This window comes from Oncorhynchus nerka, linkage group LG20 (assembly GCF_034236695.1).
Source record: "Oncorhynchus nerka isolate Pitt River linkage group LG20, Oner_Uvic_2.0, whole genome shotgun sequence".
NCBI lineage: Eukaryota > Metazoa > Chordata > Actinopteri > Salmoniformes > Salmonidae > Oncorhynchus > Oncorhynchus nerka.
In genome coordinates this window covers 51,778,940-51,792,723 of record NC_088415.1, presented here as the reverse complement: position 1 = coordinate 51,792,723, position 13,784 = coordinate 51,778,940, and the positions used below count along the sequence as shown (strand labels likewise).

The window sequence follows — 13,784 nt, the reverse complement described above, 5'->3', positions numbered from 1 at the left end:
TGGACACTACGCTGACAGACACAGCAAACCTTCTTGCCACAGCTCGCATTGATGTGCCATCCTGGATGAGCTGCACTACCTGAGCCACTTGTGTGGGTTGTAGACTCCGTCTCATGCTACCACTAGAGTGAAAGCACCGCCAGCATTCAAAAGTGACCAAAACATCAGCCAGGAAGCATAGGAACTGAGAAGTGGTCTGTGGTTATCACCTGCAGAACCACACCTTTATTGGGGGTGTCTTGCTAATTGCCTGTAATTGCCACCTGTTGTCTATGCCATTTGCACAACAGCATGTGAAATGTATTGTCAATCAGTGTTGCTTCCTAAGTGGACAGTTTGATTTCACAGAAGTGTGATTGACTTGGAGTTACATTGTGTTGTTTAAGTGTTCCCTTAATTTTTTTGAGCAGTGTATATTCAGTTTTGTCTGCATTAAGTACCATCCTTACACACACTTGCGTCTCATCATCAGTCACACCTGGACTGCATTACCGCCTTGATTACTTACCCTTTATATTGCACTCTTTTGTTATCAGTAATCAGGTACAGTGGGGAGAACAAGTATTTGATACACTGCCGATTTTGCAGGTTTTCCTACGTACAAAACATGTAGAGGTCTGTATCATAGGTACACTTCAACTGTGAGAGACGGAATCTAAAACAAAAATCCAGAAAATCACATTGTATGATTTTTAAGTAATTAATTTGCATTTTATTTTTTGAGTAATATGCACATGGATACAATTTCTGTGGATTACCTTGATGTTGGGACAGAACAGCCCACACACCTACATCTGAAGCGTCCACATTGTCATGTCTTTACTTACTATGCACAATTTATAGGAGTCTCCTAAAATCACATTCACTATCTTAACAAAAATACTTTCATAATTGTTCATATCTCATATACAACGTTAAGGATGGAAACTTGACAGGTAAAGGTGATATACTTTCCAAGTTACAGTATTTCCTTTTTAACATTTTTAATGACATCACTAAATAAAAACCAATATGACATTAGTTTTCTATAGATCATTTCCGACCATTCCCCACATTCTTATGTTAGAAATATTGTTCCCATGTTTACTTTTTGAACGTGTTAAAGTTTCGGCGGGAAAAGCCTGTTAACAAAGACATGCCTTTGGTGCATACTGGAGGGGAAGAGTGCAGGTCTTCTTTTCCTGTCATTTACAACAGGGTGTGAACTGTCAACCCCCAGCAGCCACCCCTTTGTGGGTGAGGGAGGGCCTGGTTACTGTCATCCACCGCCAAACTGATCTGACCAATTCTGATCCTCACAGGACAGTCATGATAACCTCCACCACTCCATACACAATTCAAGAAATATGTTGATTTTGCTTTTCTAACCGGAGATAGACATTTATTTCTCAAATGTCTGAAAGGCTGCCAATCAGACATAGAATCAGTCAGTCTAGCCTTAGCCCAAGCTAAATGTCTTTCCTGTCATTTCTCAGACAGTTCATGTGTGAACCTTAGTCTTTTGTATGGCACATGTTTATCTGCAACAGAGTTAAACAAGGAAATAAAATAATGAAGGGCCTTATCCACCAGTCACTCAAACCCATTTTGCTCATTAAAATTCCTATAATTTATCTTTGCAATAGTGTGTGAGCGAGATTTAGGTAGCTTAGCGTCTTTTATGCAGGCAGTACAAATATATTTCATCCTATCAGATACTGGCATCAACCAATCCTGATTAAGGTCACCCACTATATCACCTACTATTAGACAGCAGGTCAATTTGCTAAGAGCACATAAGGTGGCTGAAGGAGGGTGATAGATTCCCACTAGCGTCAGATGGGCATTATTACCAAGGCCCACATTTAAGACTAGACATTCACATTGCTTAGGTAGAGAGGCAGTAATGGATACATAAACATTTAAGTTGCTCTTTATTTATATGGCAACACCCCCTCCTCTGTCAACTCTGTCAGATGTAAAAACATTATAACCAGTCAGAGACACATCAGCCAAGATTCAGTTATAACCAGTCAGAGACACATCAGCCAAGATTCAGTTATAACCAGTCAGAGACACATCAGCCAATATCCAGTTATAACCAGTCAGAGACACATCAGCCAAGATTCAGTTATAACCAGTCAGACACATCAGCCAAGATTCAGTTATAACCAGTCAGAGACACATCAGCCAATATCCAGTTATAACCAGTCAGAGACACATCAGCCAAGATTGCGTTATAACCAGAATGTATGCGTTGGTTTGAGAAGCCAGAGTTACAATAAGATACATTTTTTATAAACTTCTTCTAAATCAAACTTTCAGATCAGATGGAGTTTCTAATACGAACATGCCATGTTAAGTAGGTAACCCCTTATTAGAAAAGAGCATGGAGGCTTGAATTGGAATGGGTACAAGATTGCCTAGAACTGAACCATTACGCCTATGCGTTGAACAAGGAAATGGATTAAAACAAGACTCATCCTGTTGTGGGTAAGGACTGACATCCCATCATTTTTGGAGCACCTCTTCAATATTAGCACTCAGCATTCTAGCTCCTTCCTGTTCGGGTGCGAGCTGTCCCTTTTAAGAGCTGAGGTTGTTCCCAAAATAAGTTGAAATTGGTAATAACATCCAACTCTCTTTCAGGGCAGTTTTGACTTAATCCAAGATTCCACTGAAAATTGCCGGGAGAATGATCAACTCGTGTGTAGGAATAGAGCCAGAAAGGAACATCTGCTTGCCGTTAGCCAATAACTTGTTCTTCAGGTATTCTAAATCCTGTCTCAACCCTCCCCCCCCCGGTCTAGGATGACCATAAGCTCCAAGTAATGTCACGCACCGTGACTCCAGTAATGCCTCGGCAACCACTACATCCTGGACAATGGATCTCCCGACTGTAGCTACCTTGAGGAGCCAGGGACCCTGTATGGCTGATGTACGACAGATGCAGGGGTCCTGTGGGACTTGGTCTGTGGGTTGCTCCAGGGGATAGCCGGCTCAGTAACCCAGGACCAAAGGCTGAGTGGGAAGGACGTGGGGGGCGCAGTGGGTCCTCGTCGGAGGCCCCCGGAGAAGTCAGGGGGCTCAGAGACTAGATGGGAGAGGGACAATGCGTTGGAGCAAAATGCAGTAGATCTCTGGTTCTCCTCAGTAGAATGTGTTAATACTGGAAAGTGGTTTAAGGTAGTATCTTCAGTAGCTACTGCAGAAGAGCCCAGTCTCGTAGAGCAGTGATTCCCAAACTTTTTATAGTCTCATACCCCTTCAAACCTCCAGCTACATACCCCCTCTAACACCAGGGTCAACACACTCTCAAATGTTTTTTTTTGACATCATTGTAAGCCTGCCACACACACACACTATACGATACATTTATTTAACATGAGAATGAGTGTGAGTTTTTGTCACAACCCGGGTTGTGGGAAGTGACAAAGAGCTCTTATAGGACCAGGGCACAAATAATAAAATAATAATAATAAATAATTTTGCTCTTTATTTAACCATCTTACATATAAAACCTTATTTGTTCATCTTAAATTGTGAATAACTCACCACAGGTTAATGAGAAGGGTGTGCTTGAAAGGATGCACATATAACTCTGCATTGTTGGGTTGTATTGGAGAGAGTCTCAGTCTTAAATCATTTCCCACACACAGTCTGTGCTTGTATTTAGTTTTTATGCTAGTGAAGGCCGAGAATCCACGCTGACATAGGTACGTGGTTGCAAAGGGCATCAGTGTCTTAACGGCGAAATTTGCCAAGGCAGGATACTCAAAGTGCAGCCCAATCCAGAAATCTGGCAGTGGCTTCTGATTAAATTAAATTTTCATAGAACTGCTTGTTGCAATTTCGATGAGGCTCTCTTGTTCATATCGGTAACTGGACTGGAGGCAGGGCATGAAAGGGATAACGAATCCAGTTGTTTGTGTCATCCATTTCGGGAAAGAACCTGCGTAATTGCGCACCCATCTCACTCAGCTGCTTCGCTACATCACATTTGACATTGTCCGTAAGCTTGAGTTAATTTGCACAGTCTTATCAAATTTAGATAACAGTATTTATTCCCGGAGCGCGCTGCCATGAAACCACGAACAACAGTTTATATACAAAATATGACGTCATAGGTTATAAAATATCCTTCCTCCTATCGACCAGGACCCAACAGGTTCAAAAGTTTATTCCCACCCCCTCGCTCGCTCACTCCAGACACACAGTTAAATCAAGATTAAACTTCTGAAGTCTTCATCTATCACTATTCAGCAGACAGCTCCAGATAATGGAAAACCTAGGAAAACACTCACTGCCTTATCTAAACATCCCAGAGCTAAGTTGAGTCGGTTCAACCACAGGTTAACGAACCTTTCTGCTTACTTAAAACCCACAATCCATTTCCTCCCCAACCTAGCTGGAATGGTATTAATTAACCAGATATAATAAAACAGAGTATAGTTTTAATTAGTTATAGTTCTATTTAAAATGTAGATATTGTTTAGTCATTATTCATAAAATTCCTAACAATTTGACATTGTGTTGTTATTTTGCTGAACACTAGATGGTTTCATTTTATTTTTGGCAGTGAAACAAGGCTACTTAGGCGAGAAAAAAACCTCACCCAAATGTATAACCCTGTTGGAAAATATAAATGGACTGTTTGAAATTTGTTTAGTTAAAAAAAAAGTGAATCACATGTTATTTGGCGCACCCCAGTTTGGGAATACCTGTCGTAGAGCACCCTGGATTTTCCCATCGGTCATTCAGAATTGTCGCTTTCAAAACAGCATGCAGTCTTGAAGTCTCTTTAGCCAGAGCAAGACATTCTCTTAGGACCTTATTCCCCTCTAGTAACTCAATGATCCTCTCTTTTGAGGCACAGGGCTGTTTGCATTTATCAAAAGTATATACAGTGCATTCGGGAAGTATTTTTTTGTTTTTTTAACTAAACAAATTTCAAACAGTCCAATTCCAAAATTGATTACATTGTTATTTTTCTCTCATCAATCTATACACAATACCACACTCCTGTGTTGTCTTGGCTGTGTGCTTAAGGTCATTGTCCTGTTGGAAGGTGAACCTTCGCCCCAGTCCTGAGGTCCTGAGCGCTCTGGAGCAGATTCGTCAAGGATCTCTCTGTACTTTGCTCCGTTCATTTTTCAGTCGATCCTAACTAGTCTCCCAGTCCCTGCCACTGAAAGATGTCCCCACAGCATGATGCTGCCACCACCATGCTTCACCGTAGGGATGGTGCCAGGTTTCCTCCAGACGTGACGCTTGGCATTCAGACCAAAGAGTTCAAACTTGGTTTCATCAGACCGGAGAATCTTGTTTCTCATGGTCTGAGAGACTTTAGGTTCCTTTTGGCAAACTCCAAGCGGACTGTTGTGCCTTTTACTGAGGAGTGGTTTCTGAAGCTCTATCACCATATTGCCACACCGACATTTCTGTTGAGGGATTGTGATTAGAATTTTTGATTGACTGACATCCAATAGCTTAAGGATTCTGAGCACTAAAGCTATCTTATTAGCATCAGCCAACCCTTATGCTGAGAAAGACTAGCTAGTTAGCTAATACCAAACCTGTGGCTAACTCTGCTGCTGCTGCACTTTGACTTTCTGGTTGTTCTGCCCTCTCCACCTCATTCACTGCTGCCTGGTTATGCTCAACCAGCTCCTTTTTTTGCCTCTCTTTCTGGAAAAAGAACTTTACTAAAGACTCATCTCTTCAGTAGGTCGAATGATTGAGTGCAGTCTGGCCCAGGGGTGCGAAGGTAAACAGCAAGGCACTGGAGTGACGAACCGCCTTTGGTGTCTCTGCCTGGCCGGCTCCCATCTCTCCACTGGGATTCTCTGCCTCTCACCATATTACGGAGACTGAGTCACTGGCTTACTAGTGCTCTTCCTTGCTGTCCCTAGGAGGGGTGCCTCATGTCGTGCCAGGCTTTTTTTCGCTATACTCGACTTGAGTAGGTTGAGTCTCATGCAGTGGAGGAGATCTTCGTGGCCTATAATCAGCCTTGTCTCAGGGTAGTAAGTTGGTGTTCTGTTTATATCCCTCTAGTGCTGTGGGGGCTGTGCTCTGGCAAAGTGGGTGGGATTTTATCCTGCCTAGTTAGCCCTGTCCGGGGGTATCGTCGGACTGATGACTCCTGGCTGTCGCCAGTCCACCTTATCGTGCTGCTGCTCCATTTTCAACTGTTCTGTCTGCAGCAATGGAACCCTGACCTGTTCACCGGATGTGCTACCCTGTTGTTTTCAACCCTGTCCCTCTCTCCCTCCCTCCCTCCCTCGCTCCCTCCCTCTACCGCGCCTGCTGTCTCGACCTCTGAATGCTCAGCTATGAAAAGCCAACTGACATTTACTCCTGAGGTGCTGATCCGTTGCACTCTCTACAACCACTATAATTACTCTTTGACCCTGCGGGTCATATATGAACATCTTGAAGAACAATCTGGCCTGAATGGCCATGTACTCTTACAGTATAATCTCCACCCAGCACAGCCAGAAGAAGACTGGCCACCACTCAGAGCCTGGTTCCTCTCTAGGTTTCTTCCTAGGTTCCTGTCTTTCTAGGGAGTTTTTCCTATCCTCCGTTCTTCTACATCTGCATTGCTTGCTGTTTGGGTTTTTAGGCTGGGTTTCTTTATAAGAACTCTGTGACATCTGCTGATGTAAAAAGGGCTTTATAAATACACTACTGTTCAAATGTTTGGGGTCACTTAGAAATGTCCTTGTTGTTGAAAGAACATTTTTATCCATTAAAATAACATAACATTTATCATAAATACAGTGTAGACATTATTAATGTTGTAAATGACTATTGTAGCTGTAAACGGCAGATTTTTTATGGAATATCTACATAGGTGTACAGAGGCCCATTATCAGCAACCAGCAACCTGTGTTCCAATGGCACGTTGTGTTAGCTAATCCAAGTTTGTCATTTTAAAAGGCTAATTGATCATTTGAAAACCCTTTTGCAATTATGTTAGCAGAGCTGAAAAATAGTTCTGATTAAAGAAGCAATAAAACTGGCCTTCTTTAGACTAGTTGAGTATCTGGATCATCAGCATTTGTGGGTTCGATAACAGGTTGAAAATGGCCAGAAACAAATAGATTTATTCTGAAACTCGTCAGTCTATTCTTGTTCTGAGAAATGAAGGCTATTCCATGCGAGAAATTGCCAAGAAATTGAAGATTTCGTACAACGCTGTGTACTACTTCCTTCACAGAACAGCACAAACTGGCTCTAACCGGAATAGAACGAGGAGTGGGAGGCCCCGGTGCACAACTGAGCAAGAGGACAAGTACATTAGAGTGTCTAGTTTGAAAGACAGACGCCTCACAAGTCCTCAACTGTCAGCTTCATTAAATAGTACCTGCAAAACACCAGTCTCAATGTCAACAGGGAAGAGGCGACTCCGTGATGCTGGCCTTCTAGGCAGAGTTCCTCTGTCCATTGTCTGTGTTCTTTTGCCTATCTTTTATTTTTATTGGCCAATCTGAGATATTGCTTTTTCTTTGCAACTCTGCCTAGAAGGCCAGCATCCCAGAGTCGCCTCTGTGAAGGGAGTAGTACACAGCGTTGTACAAGATCTTCAATTATGTACGAGATCTTGACAACGTGTCTGCGTTTCTGTGATCAGTTGACTCTTGGTATTCGATGTCGTAGTTGTACCCCATGAGAATGAGTGCCCATCTTTGCATTCTCAATGCTGCTGGGGTTGGAACAGATAGCCAGCAAGATAGCCAGCAAAGGCCTGTGATCTGTGATTAATGTGAACTTCTTTACTCCAAAGATGATTGACATGGCCTCTTTTTCAATCTGGGCGTAATTCTTTTCTGCGTCTGATAGCGTCCACGAAGCAAAGACAATGGATTTTTCTTCTCAATTGTCCAAGAAGTGGGAGATCACGGCATCCACACCATATGGTAATGTGTTGCAGGCAAGCTTCAGGGGTCATTGGGTGTTGTAATGCACCAGGACATTACTCTGTAGAAGCAGCTGTTAGCTTTAATCAAACGCTGCATCGCATGTGGCTGTCCAACTCCATGGTTCTTCTATTCTCAGAAGCTTGTGCAACCGCTGGAGCAAGGTCAACAGGTCTGATAGGAATCTTCCATTATAGTTTAGCAGGCCTAGGAATGACTTCAATTCTGTTACGTTGGTTGGCTTGGGTGGTTTGACGATGGCTGCAACTTTTCCGTCTGTGGGATACAGTCCTTCCTTGTCAATCTGATGACCCAAGTATTCCACACTGATTTGTAAAAACATGCACTTTGAGAGTTTCACTTGGATCCCACTGTACCTCTCCAGATGTTTGAACACTTCATCCAGCTTTTTCAGATGTTCCTCTGTGATGAGGGTGTAATCATTGAAACAGGTGACATGTTCGATTCCCTATAGGATATGTTCCATGACTGACTGAAAGATTAAAGGAGCACTTGAGACACCGTAGCTTAGGCGATGATACCTGTACAGCCCACGGTGAGTGTTGATTGTCTGTTACGCGGAGTGGAACAGGGGAACCCAAGAGCAGACTCAGATGAGGAGACTAGGATGAAGCAACCAAGGTACTTATTGAAACACAGGGGGAAGATGGAGTTCAGGCCAGGGGACGCTTGGGCAGGTCGCAGGAAACCAGGTGCGGGGGCTGAGGCTGGAGCCAGAGAGGGGGTGAGACAGGGTAAGCAGGTCCGGAGGGGAATCCAAGGGAGTAGTAGAGTAGAGAATCCAGGACAGAGTAGCAGGATGATGAGAAGTGGGACTGGAGACAGGGACCAGAGTCAGAGCGGGCAGAACTATAGTGGAGAGGAAAACAGTGCCAGGCAAGGGAAAGCAGGGACAACAGGACAACAAGATCTAAACAGGAACAAACTGCTAGAAACATAGACTGACTGAGCAGAGATTACGATCTGGCAGCGGGGAAGTGACAGGGCTGAGTATTTGTAGAGGTCTTGATTATGGAACAGGTTGCAGCTGGTGGGGATCTGCTCTGACTCCAGCACACCTGTCTCTGCCCACACAATCACACACACACACACAGAGAGGGAGAGCGGGAGAGTACTGGGGGAGTGGCGGCAAGTCAAGGAGACACAGGATGAGCAGTAGAGGGCATTGCAGGAGCAGATGTGCCATCGTCCGATTTTTCTCAGAGTCTGTGTCCAACTGGAGCTGCTGGTAGGTGTGCAAGAGATATAATTTGCTGAATGATGTACCCTCCAGCTAGTGTAGTGAATAAGTATTCTGTGTTTGGTAAGTGGCAAGTCTCCTCTTCCACGCTATGGTTGATGGTGACCTTATAATCTCTTTGGAACGATGACTATTGGTGCGGCCTAGTCACTCCTTTCGACGTTGGTGGTGATCTTTGTCTCCTCTATCCTATCCAACTCTTTGTCCACCGCTTCCTTCAATGCATATGACACTGGTCTTGCCTTCTGGAAAATGGGCTGAGCGTCAGGGCGTGCCCTGGTCTCTGTTATGAAATCTTTGATGAAATGTGCCCCTTCTAAAAAATACCACCTAGTGGCACTGTAGTAAAGCTTTGACTGCCAGGTCTGTATCCGTCACAGCCTTTTCCACTGAAAATACAGTTCAACTGTATTTTCTCTAGCCAGTTATGGCCCATCAGTGCAGGTCTGTCTCCTCCTCCTTTAACAATTGGCACTTTAACATACCCTAGCAAAGGAATTTTTTCACCTGAGTAGGTGGTCAGCTGTATTTGCGTTTTCTTTAACGACAGGTGAGACAGAGCATCATGGTAACACAATTACAAGACCAGAAAGACAGCGGCCCCTGTGTCTGACTGCATGTCCAAATCCTTTCCATCCAAACTGACATTCACTGTAATCCCCTTTTTCCCCATTGGAAGTAGTGTAAACAGTATACGCCCCAAACAGCTCTGAATAATCCTCCTAACTATTGTCATTGCACTCAGCAGTGTCAACATACTGTGTCTGTCCTGCCCTGCGGTTCCTACATGCACAGGTTATGTGTCCAACTTTAGAACAGACATGGCATTACTCCTTTTTGAATCTGCAATCATGAGCCGAATGTTTTCCTCTATACCTGTAGTATGGTGGTTGACCAGCATTCTTTTGCCTTGTGCCATTGTTTAATACCGTTTCTCTCCATTGTTATTGCTGCACTTGAACTGTCCTTTTCCTCTGCTGGGAAATGTTTTAGCATTTTTATTCACCGCATTTAACGATTGAGCCTCTTTTGCTTTCTCTGAAAACTCCCTGGTGTTATTGGAAGCTAACGCCATTGACAATGTCATCCCACCTGCCTTTCTGCATGTTAGATCCTTCTCTGCTAGCGTCTTGTGCGGCATAGCTTCAGAGCACAGTCCCCTTACAAACGGATCTTTTACTGCCTCTCGTAGATTTTGTCCAAAACCACAATTAGCTGACAACTGTCTCAAAGCCACTGCACAATCAGACTTCCTTCTGGTTACATTTTTAAAACTAAATTGCTCCCCAATCACCAGAGGTTTTGGTTTGTTCCCAAACCAAAAGTTTCAAGTTTCAGTTTGTCGTACTGCAACGTATTTGGTGTACCAGGTGTGATCAGACTCTTTAATAGTCCATAGATTTCCGCATCGATCACACAAAGAAACACACTGACCTTCTTGTTGTCTTTAATGTCATTTGGAAATGTCCATAGCTCCAAACACTCAAGATAACTTTCGAAATCCTCCCGGGATTCTTTGTACTCGTTCACTCGTCAGACTTGCATAGTAGCCATTTCTCCATTGCTACTGTTATCTGGGCGAATATCCTCGGCGGTACCTCGGTCTATGAAATATCAGTTTCTTCTATATTGTCTTCTGGCCAGATGCACACCTGCTCCATTTACAATCCACATGTTTGTTATTTTGAATCCATCGTCACCATTTTTGTTGTGCTTTTCATTTTTATCACCTAAAAATAACCAGACAGGCGAGAAGAGCTCAGTTGGGAAACTTTACTAATCCTAAACATGGTAGTACAACACAGGGGCATGTTTGAGGCCGCAAGTTCTATCAACGTATCAAAGTTAAGAGGTCACAGGATTAACCAATCAGGTAAATGATCATTCTATCTAGGCAGATTACCATGTTAATAGACCAATCTATTGCAGTCAACATATGAAGTCTAAAGAATGTGGTTTTGTTGTTATGATTCAATGCTGTTCAAATGTCCTATGAATGAAATTAAATTGACATGTGTCTCTCTGTTACAGTACCTGCAATTCAGTTCTCAAATGCGAATTGCCATTAAATCTGGAGAGAAACATAAAGGGGTTGTACTCCAATCTGTTTTAATTTTCATGCTGAGAATGTTGTGGTAATATTAGGTAAAACTTCAATATAACATTTTCCAAATGGTCTTGAAATTTTGCGTGAACATCAATGGGAATATGATGTTAAATCTTAAACAACTATGCTATGAGCATCATAAAAACTGACATTTCATTCTTATAACATTAAGGTAATGTCTTGTGCAACTTAACTTAAGCAATGTCATCACAACTAATCATATTTTGTAATGTACTCACACTGTTCCCATAACCTAATTATATGTTCTGGGAACATTTAAATAACTCAGAAAAACTGTTTTGTCAACATTCTGTCAACACCAAATTAATGTTTTGTGACCCTGGGAACATATCTCTTGTTACCACAACCTAATGAAACATTCTGGGAACCTTTAAAGAACATACAAAATGTGTTCTGGGAACGTTCTTGTAACATCGGTAAATGTTTTTTTGCACCCTAAAAGAAACATTGTATAATCATCCGCACAGCTGGACAGTTTTTATTTTTTGGGAACATATCTTTGTGATGTCCGCACAATGTTCTCACCAGACTGTTCCCATAACCTAATTAAACATTCTGGGATTCATTGAATAACAGATTTAATGTGTTATAGGAACGTTCTGGCAACATCGGGCGAATGTTTTATACGTTATAAGAACCTTTGCCATGACTTAACGAATGTTCTGGAAACTTTCACAGGACAAATCTTGGTTTGCTGCGAAAACATTACTGGTACATTGTGTTAATACATTACCTGGAAACCTAATGAGAACTTTTCAGGAATGTTCTGTGGTGCTCTCACAGTCTCACTTCAGCTCTCACAGTCTCACGTCAGAATTAGACGTTCATCCATGTTTCTCAAACGTAACATTTTGAAGTTGTTGCAAACGTAACATTTTGAAGTGTTTAAGATTAAGTTCCGGCTTTAACTCTGAAAACTTAAGGCTAGGCATTCACTCCGAATGGTTAAGGTTTGAGATATTGTAGGCTTAAAACAAAAATCTCAAAAACAATTTTCTATCGCTGCATTCGAACTTGCAACCTTTGGAATCAGAGGCAGTTGCTTGAAGATAACAGTGCTTACTGTTGCCCCTAGTGGCCAGTTTCCACATCATCTCCCAATGTCCTCAGACATGGACGGACGGACGTTGAATACTGACTTGTGTAACGGGTGACCTGGCTGAATGGAAACTGTTTTTTGAATAAATGATGGTTGAATATGGGGCATGTGATGTCATGGCCCCAGTTGCATTTGCAAACAAATACTTTTTAGGTGCGAATTCCATGGCCTAATTTGTAGTCCTAAACATAGGGTGAAAGTGAGCAATTGACAGTGAGCTGTGAGCAAAACACCCAGACCCGATGTTAAAATGGCTTCTTAAAATATTGAATTGTATTGAATCAAATTAATCAGATCCGTAGGTTGTGATGTCACTAGTTTAAGTTTAAATGCCTAGGCCTACTGCTTGCAAAATCACATTTTTCATATAGAAAATTAATGTTTCTTTGCAGGACAAGGATTGTCCTGATTATCAAAAATGCCTGAATGGCTTCACCTTGCTTTTATGGTTGGCTGATGCAAGTTTCACCATCCTATTATTTCAGATCTACAGGGGTGCAAATTTCACCATGGCACCATGGCACGGACCGTGGCGATATGTTGGCACATGACAATTATTAGAATGGTCAATTCTTGCATTCTATCCATGCTGGCTTTTGCAGGCTACCTGATACATGGAACAGATAGGGCAAACAGGCTGTGGCCAATTTATTAATGCACAATTTGCCATAATCCTAGTAAAAATTCACTGTCTCAGGTCAGATAGGATCACCACTTTATTTTAAGAATGTGAAGTGTCAGAATAATAGTAGAGAGAAGGATTTATTTAAGTTTTTATTTCTTTCATTACATTCTCAGTGGGTCAGAAGTTTACATACACTCAATTAGTATTTGGTAGCATTGCCTTTAAATTGTATAACTTGGGTCAAATGTTTCGGGTAGCCTTCCACAAGCTTCCCATAATAAATTGGGTGAATTTTGGCCCATTCCTCCTGACAGAACTGATGTAACTGAGTCAGGTTTGTAAGGCCTCCTTGCTCGCACACGCTTTTTCAGTTCTGCCCACAAATTTTGAATAGGATTGAGGTCAGGGCTTTGTGATGGCCACTGCAATACCTTGACTTTGATGTCCTTAAGCCATTTTGCCACAACTTTGGAAGTATGCTTGGGGTCATTGTCCATTTGAAGACCCATTTGTGACCAAGCATCCTGACTAATGTCTTGAGATGTTGCTTCAATATATCCACATCATTTCCTGCCTCATGATGCCATCTATTTTGTGAAGTGCACCAGTCCCTCTTGCATCAAGCACCCCCACAACATGATGCTGCCACCCCCGTGCTTCACAGTTGGGATGGTGTTCTTTGGCTTGCAAGCCTCCCCTTTTTCCACCAAACATAACGATGGTCATTATGGCCAAACAGTTATATTTTTATTTCATCAGACCAGAGG

At 42.4% G+C, this 13,784-nt stretch overlaps 1 protein-coding gene across 1 annotated transcript in view; it reads left to right on the top strand.

The window, feature by feature from the left end:
• The window catches only part of LOC115102729 (semaphorin-6B-like), a 48,421-nt gene that overhangs the window by 14,229 nt on the left and 20,408 nt on the right, over window positions 1-13,784 (top strand). The window lies entirely within an intron of this gene.